This window comes from Ranitomeya imitator, chromosome 2, assembly GCF_032444005.1.
Source record: "Ranitomeya imitator isolate aRanImi1 chromosome 2, aRanImi1.pri, whole genome shotgun sequence".
Lineage (NCBI taxonomy): Eukaryota > Metazoa > Chordata > Amphibia > Anura > Dendrobatidae > Ranitomeya > Ranitomeya imitator.
In genome coordinates this window covers 42,238,871-42,245,629 of record NC_091283.1, presented here as the reverse complement: position 1 = coordinate 42,245,629, position 6,759 = coordinate 42,238,871, and the positions used below count along the sequence as shown (strand labels likewise).

The following is a 6,759-nucleotide window of genomic DNA, read 5'->3' as shown; positions in this document are numbered from 1 at the left end:
GAATTGAGAGGGTAGCTGACCCTAAAGGACGTTTTTATTCTCTTGTCCTCATGTAATTAGTCCCTAAATGACTTATACCTTCAGATGAAGGAGGTTAAAGGGGAGATTATATAAAGGCTGCCATACAGAAAATAAATAAACGCATGGGTGAGGTGGAGGAGAGGGTGAGCACTGCGGAGGATCATGTTGTAAAACTACAAAAGGCAGAGAAAAATTTGTCCAAGAGATATCGGAATTGGCGGCAAAAAATGAGGACCTAGAAAACAGATCCAGAAGAAATAACACCCGGATAGTGGGTCTGCCGGGAAAAAACAGAGGGGAGAAACCTTACTGAGTTTATTGAAAATTGGCTAAAAGAGAAGGTTGGTGCCGAGGTTCTGACAAAGGTCTTTGCTGTGGAAAGAGCGCCCAGAGTTCTGCCGCAGCCCCCTCCCCCTGGAGCCAACCCCCATACCATGCTGGCTAAGATATTAAACTACAGAGACATTGTTCTTAGGAAGGCCAGAGAAATGGAGGATCTCACTGTTGACGGACAGAGGATTTCCATCTACCCGGATTACTCTGCTGCGGGGCAGAAACCGAGAATGCAATTTACTGGCATCAAGAGGCGACTGAGAGAACTGGAGGTGCAATACTCCATGTTTTTCCCTGCAAGGTTGAGAGTGGTCACTTTTTGCAAAGTCCATTTCTTCATGACACCAGAGGACGCTACCCAGTGGATTGATATTAATGTCAAGAAACTGCAGGCTAAATGAGACTGACTTTCCCTGGAGACATGAGTTATTATTGCTATACTTCTGGAAGAAGAGAATCGGGTTTATTTTATGCCTATTTACTGCCTATGTCCCTTTCAATTTTGGAAGAGTGGAGTATGGCCAGTTTGATTAGTGTGACGACAGAGTTGGGTTGGATAATACAGAGGGTGGTGGGGGTTGCTAACAGGGTGTTCGGGGAATGTTGTTTTTGTAATCTCTTTACTTTATTGTACGTTTTGAAATGTTATTGATTAATGTAAAGAGCTGTGGTTCTGCTGGTTGCGGGAGCCAGATGGAGAAGGTAATCTAGGTGAGAGTGTCTCAAATGGGCAGAGGAGCCCCACTCTCCATGAGAGGAAAATGCTTTATTTTGGGGGGAGGTTGGGGTGGGAGGTGGGAGTTTAAAGGGTGGGGGGAGGGGTTAGACAGCTCAGGCTAGGGAGTAAGGATTCTTGGATGACTGTTGTGCAACGTGATGGGGGATCACATTAAAATACTGAGTTGGAATGTAAGAGGCCTAGCGGATAAGACCAGACGAGCAGCGGTTCTACAATATGCTCGAGACCAAAGGGCCTCATTGATACGTCTGTTAGAGACGCACTTAGTACGTGAAAGGGTCGATGTATTACGTAGGCGCTGGTTACAGAGAACGTATCATTCTACCTTCTCTACGTATTCAAGGGGAGTATTGGTATTGGTCCCAACAGGTGTGCACTATGAGGAGGTGAAGGTGTATGTTGATGTGAATGGGCAATATGTGGTAGTGAAATGTAGACTGCTTGGGTTTTTGTTGTGTGTGGTGGCTATGTTCATTCCCCCTCCTTATTCTAGCAAAAAAATTAGAGAAGTTTTGTAATTGATTGGACGGGGAGATCCGACACCGCTTTTAATTATTGGAGACCTCAATAACATATGTGATGATTTCTGGGATAGAAACAAAAACATACAGAACAGGTCGGAAAGCCATACTACAGCGTTTGGAACATATGTCCGAGAGATTGGTATGATTGATTTGTGGAAAGTGCGATACGTTGAGGAGAAGGGGTATTCTTGCTACTCAATGGCTCATGATACTCTATCTAGAATAGACATAGCACTCGGAAATGACATGTTTGATACTATAGTGGGGGAAGTGAGGTATTTGTCACGGGCGTTCTCGGATCATAATCCTATTGAGGTGGAGTTGCGGCCAATGGGGACACAAGCCCGGCGCAGGGGAGAGTGGAAAATTCATCCTAACTGGTTGCATAGTGTGAGTTTGGAGAACATACAGCAGGAGGTAGAGGAGTTTTTTTAGATTAACGAGGGCAGTGCGGATATACCCACTATTTGGGAGACTATGAAGGCATATCTTCGAGGTTTGCTGTTTAGGGATATCAGTAGATGTAAGTGGCGGTCAAAGCAGGCGGAGAATGCCGTGAGGGAAAGGCTGAGAATTGCTGAAGATGAGTTGGTCACATTGGGTACCCCTGAGGCTGGGAAACGGCTAAAAGAAGCCCAGAATAATATGGATAAAATTCTTTTGGAGAGGGCAGGGAGGAAGAGAGAGTTCCAACGACTAGCTTTTTACAAGGCGGGGGAGGTAGTGGGGCATATGTTGTCATTGATGGCTTCTGCCCAGAGGGGTACATCATTCGTACATTCATTGGAACTTGACAACGGTACGAAAGTGTCGGAGACCTCTGAGATCTTAAAGGTCTTTATGGACTTTTATGCGGATCTGTACTCCTCTGGAGTGGTCCCATTGGTGGGAGACAATATGGGATTTTTAGAGGGTATTGTCTTACCTAGGCTGAGTGAGAAGGATAGGGAAAGTTAGGAGGGCCCTATCACAGACGAAGAACTAAGCCGCGCTTTAAGGGCAATGGCAAGGGGTAAGGCACCAGGAGCAGATGGACTACAGTCGAAATTTATAAAGAGATGGAGGGGGTGTTGCTGCCCAGACTAAGAGTGGTCTTGGAGGAGGCCAAGAATAGGGGAATCCTGCCAGCCTCCATGAGGGAGGCCATAATAGTTGTAATCCCGAAGGAAGATAAAGATCTACGACTGCCTGAGTCGTATCGCACGATCTCTTTGCTCACAAAGGACGTTAAGCTTCTGGCCGGGGTGTTAGAAATGTTAGAAATAACACCCATCAATCGGGTCACTAAGTTAATACATCCAGATCAGTCTGGCTTTACGCCTGACAGGTCTACGGCAGTTAATCTAAGAAGGCTTTTTCTGAATTTACAACTGGGGGCTGATAACGGTGGTCATAGAGTTATTGCTTCCCTAGACGCCCATAAGGCATTTGATAGTGTGGAATAGGGGTACTTGTGGCAGATATTGTTTTGGCTTTGGTCCACAATTCATGTCCTGGGTTCAGTTGTTGTATGCGCAACCAACAGCTAGAGTGAGAGTGAATGGGGAGCTTTCTCATATGATAAAGCTACATAGAGGGACGAGACAGGGGTGTCTGCTCTCCCCTCTTTTTTTTGTTTTGCCGTGGAGCCGTTGGCCGCCAAAATTCGATAGTCTGCCGAGGTCTCTGGGTTTAAATATGGGTCGATAGAAGAAAAGATAGCGCTTTACACGGACGATATACTGCTGTTCTTGAGGGACCCACGTGACTCATTGAGCAATGCTATTCGGCTCATCGAGGGATTTGGTGCTTTATCGGGGCTAAAGATAAATTGGAATAAATCAACTCTACTCATGGTGGATGATGCAGGGGATGGGAGATTCCACAGAAGGGGGTAGACTTAAAATAGCAGACCAATTCAAATATTTGGGGATACTAATCTACCGTAATCTCTTTGCCGATAACGAATTATTTGCATAAGAATCTGACACCGGTGTTGGGAATTCTTAAGGCAAAGGTAGGGGCTTGGTCTAAATTGCACTTGTCTGTTGTAGGTCGTGTTAATCTTATTAAGATGATTCTGATGCCTAAGATATTGTATGTTCTCCATAACTCACCTATCTGGATACCGTGTGGGAAATTCAAACTGATTAACTCCTTATTTAGAAGTTTGGTGTGGGGAAAACAGCACCCACGAATCAGGTTGGAGACGCTTCAATGACCTAAGGACGCGGGAGGATTGGCTTTACCTAATCCCGAAATATATTTTTAGTGGCCCAATGTCAGCATTTAAAGGGCTGAGAGCATGAGACGTCTGCCAATGTGGTACAACTCTTGATAGAGAGGGTGACAAAAAGAAGTCCGGTGGTACAGTGTTTAGAAGATGGTTCTCTGGGCATGCTTGGGAAAATGTATCCAACATTGTTTCTGATATATAAAATATGGGGGAGAGTTAATCAAATTCGTGGGGTTACCTGTCTTACCAGGTTTTCTCCGCTGTGGTTTATTAATAATCTACCAGAGTTTTTGGCAATGGGATGTATATCAGAATGGCAAACTAGGGGGTTTCGAAATGTCTTTCAGATTTTAGAGCGGCAGGAGTTGAAAGCCTTTTCCCAGCTGCAGTCAGTGTATGATCTTAGGACATCCGGGGGTTATCAATATGCACAAGTTCGACATGCATTTGTGGCTCAGAATAAGGGGGATTGTCTCAAAATCCAAAGTGACTTAGTATTGGAAAACGTATGTGGAGTGCGGACAACTGTACAAAGATTTACATACTCACTCATTGGGATATCCGATTGGCGCGAGGGCTAAATGGGAAAGAGAGTTGGGCCACTTAGAGGATGAAACGTGGGAATCTGTATTAGAATGGATACCAAAACTATCATTGAATGAGCCATATAGACTTTTCCCAGCTTTATATTATACACAGAGTGTATAGGTCCCCGATTGTCCTATACAAAGCTGGGTTGAGATCTGATTCGGAACGCCCTAGATGTAGGAATGATAATGATTGTCTGCTTTTTGGTTGGTGGTTGTAAGCCGGATAGAAGGGGCGTACAGATGTGTAATTCCAAGGGAACCAGTGGTGTGTGTGTGTTGGGATATGTAGAGGAGATAGTTGTGGATAACAAGTTGAAAATAGCAATCGCTAGATTATTATACATGGCTCGGAAGGTCATAGCAAGCAATTGGATAAAAGAGGAGCCTCCCTCGAGGGGTGAATACATTGGGGCAGGTCATTGCCCTGGAAAAGGGAGTGTATCAGAAAAGAGGGGAAATGGTCTTGTATGGCAAATTGTGGACACCTTGGCTGGAATTGGGTTAGGAGGAGGTTAAGGGAAGATAGGACTGAGGAGATTTTGCCTACACAATAATGGTCTATATGTTCATAATGGAAGACACTACATAATCCTAACGTATATATACTGTTACAAGACGTGTTAAGAGAAGAGCGTGAGCTGTCTAATTGGGAAGGAGGGAGGAGGGATGGGTAAGGGGGGGTTATTGTTGGGGAAAATTTGAAAATACATGTATCAATGTCAAATGTTTTATTGAAATTTAATACTTGATAAAAAAACTATTTGAGTTAAAAAAAAAGAAGCAAGAAATTTTGTACCAAATCTTGATAATTTGGGTGCCGATTTGTTGCAAATTTGCTGCAGATTTTTTTCCTAAGGATTTTGAAGTTTGAAAAAAAAGCTAATGGATTGCTTTACTTTGGCAATGGGTTTGAAATTCTAAACAATACATCTCATTATGAATTTATAGGAGATTTTGACTTCTCTTTGTTTAATTGATTTAGAAATTTTGCAACTTGCATCAGAAAATGGAATGGTGTGAAATAAAAAAATCTGAATTACGGGTCTTTTTAAAATCTTATCCACTTGCCTTTTTCTGTACTCTGCTATAACCGGCACATAAATAACTCAGCAAATCTGGCTTAGGCACATACTGTACATATTGCAGGAAAGCCAGGTAGGACTGGGTTAAATCTTAGCACTTAATTCGATGCACCTGGCTAGCTTTGACTAAGAACCAGGAAATGTTTTGCGTTGAAGCTGTTGAGTATCCAGCCAAACTGTGAGCTATAGCTGGGAGAGAGACAAGCTAGAGTCTCTCTCTAAATGGTGACTGCATGGGTCAGCTAGGAAAGCTGAGCAGTCTGTGTGTTGGAGCTGCAGAGACACATGTGGATACTGCAGCCTGTTCAGTGTGAACTGTGTTATGATCAGGCGGCCTTGGAACAACATGAAAAAACCTTCACTGGAGTAGTGGTAACTATACAGACCGCTAACCCTGAACTTATCACAGACACTAGAAGCAGCCGTGGGGTGTGCCTATCCAGACCTAGACACCTCGACACAGCCGGAGGACTAATTATCCCTAAAGATAGAAAATAAGAAAACTGACTTGCCTCAGAGTAGACCCCCAAAGTATAGGCAGCCCCCCACAAATAATGACGGTGAGTAGGAGAGGAAAAGACACACGCAGGCGGAAAACAGATTTAGCAAAGGAGGCAACTTCTACCTAGATAGGAAAGTATAGTACAGGATACTGAGCGGTCAGCACAAAATCTACAAAATATCCACAGCAGAAAAATACAAAAACTCCACCACCTAACTAAAGGTGGGGAGAGTATATCTGCAACTCCAGCGAATCCAACCAGACTGAGAAAACAACAGGACAGTCGAAGCTTGAACAAAATAGAAACTAAGAACCGCACGAAAAAATAGACTCACAGCCTGTGAGCCTAAGAAAAAGAATCAGACACTTATCTTTAGCTGAAATGGCAGCAGGCAGGAGGGGCCAGGCAGAGAACCATTACTGGCAATAGAACATTGACAACTGGCAAGGGCTAAAGGATCCTGCACACCTAAATATCCCAGTCAGAATTGCAATTATCCGATACACCTGGCCAGGACTGCGAGTCAGAGACAACTGCATTCCCACCACCAACCACTGGAGGGAACCCAAGAGCAGAATTCACAACAGTACCCCCCCCCTTGAGGAGGGGTCACCGAACCCTCACCAGGGCCCGCAGGACGATCAGGACGAGCCACATGAAAGGCACAGACCAAATCAGCAGCATGGACATCAGAGGCAAAAACCCAAGAATTATCCTCCTGGCCATAACCCTTCCATTTGACCAGGTACTGA

At 44.3% G+C, this 6,759-nt stretch overlaps 1 protein-coding gene across 1 annotated transcript in view; it reads right to left on the bottom strand.

Moving 5' to 3' along the window:
* LRFN1 (leucine rich repeat and fibronectin type III domain containing 1) overlaps positions 1-6,759 on the bottom strand; it is a 224,280-nt gene that overhangs the window by 22,849 nt on the left and 194,672 nt on the right. The gene's annotated exons all lie outside the window — the stretch shown is intronic.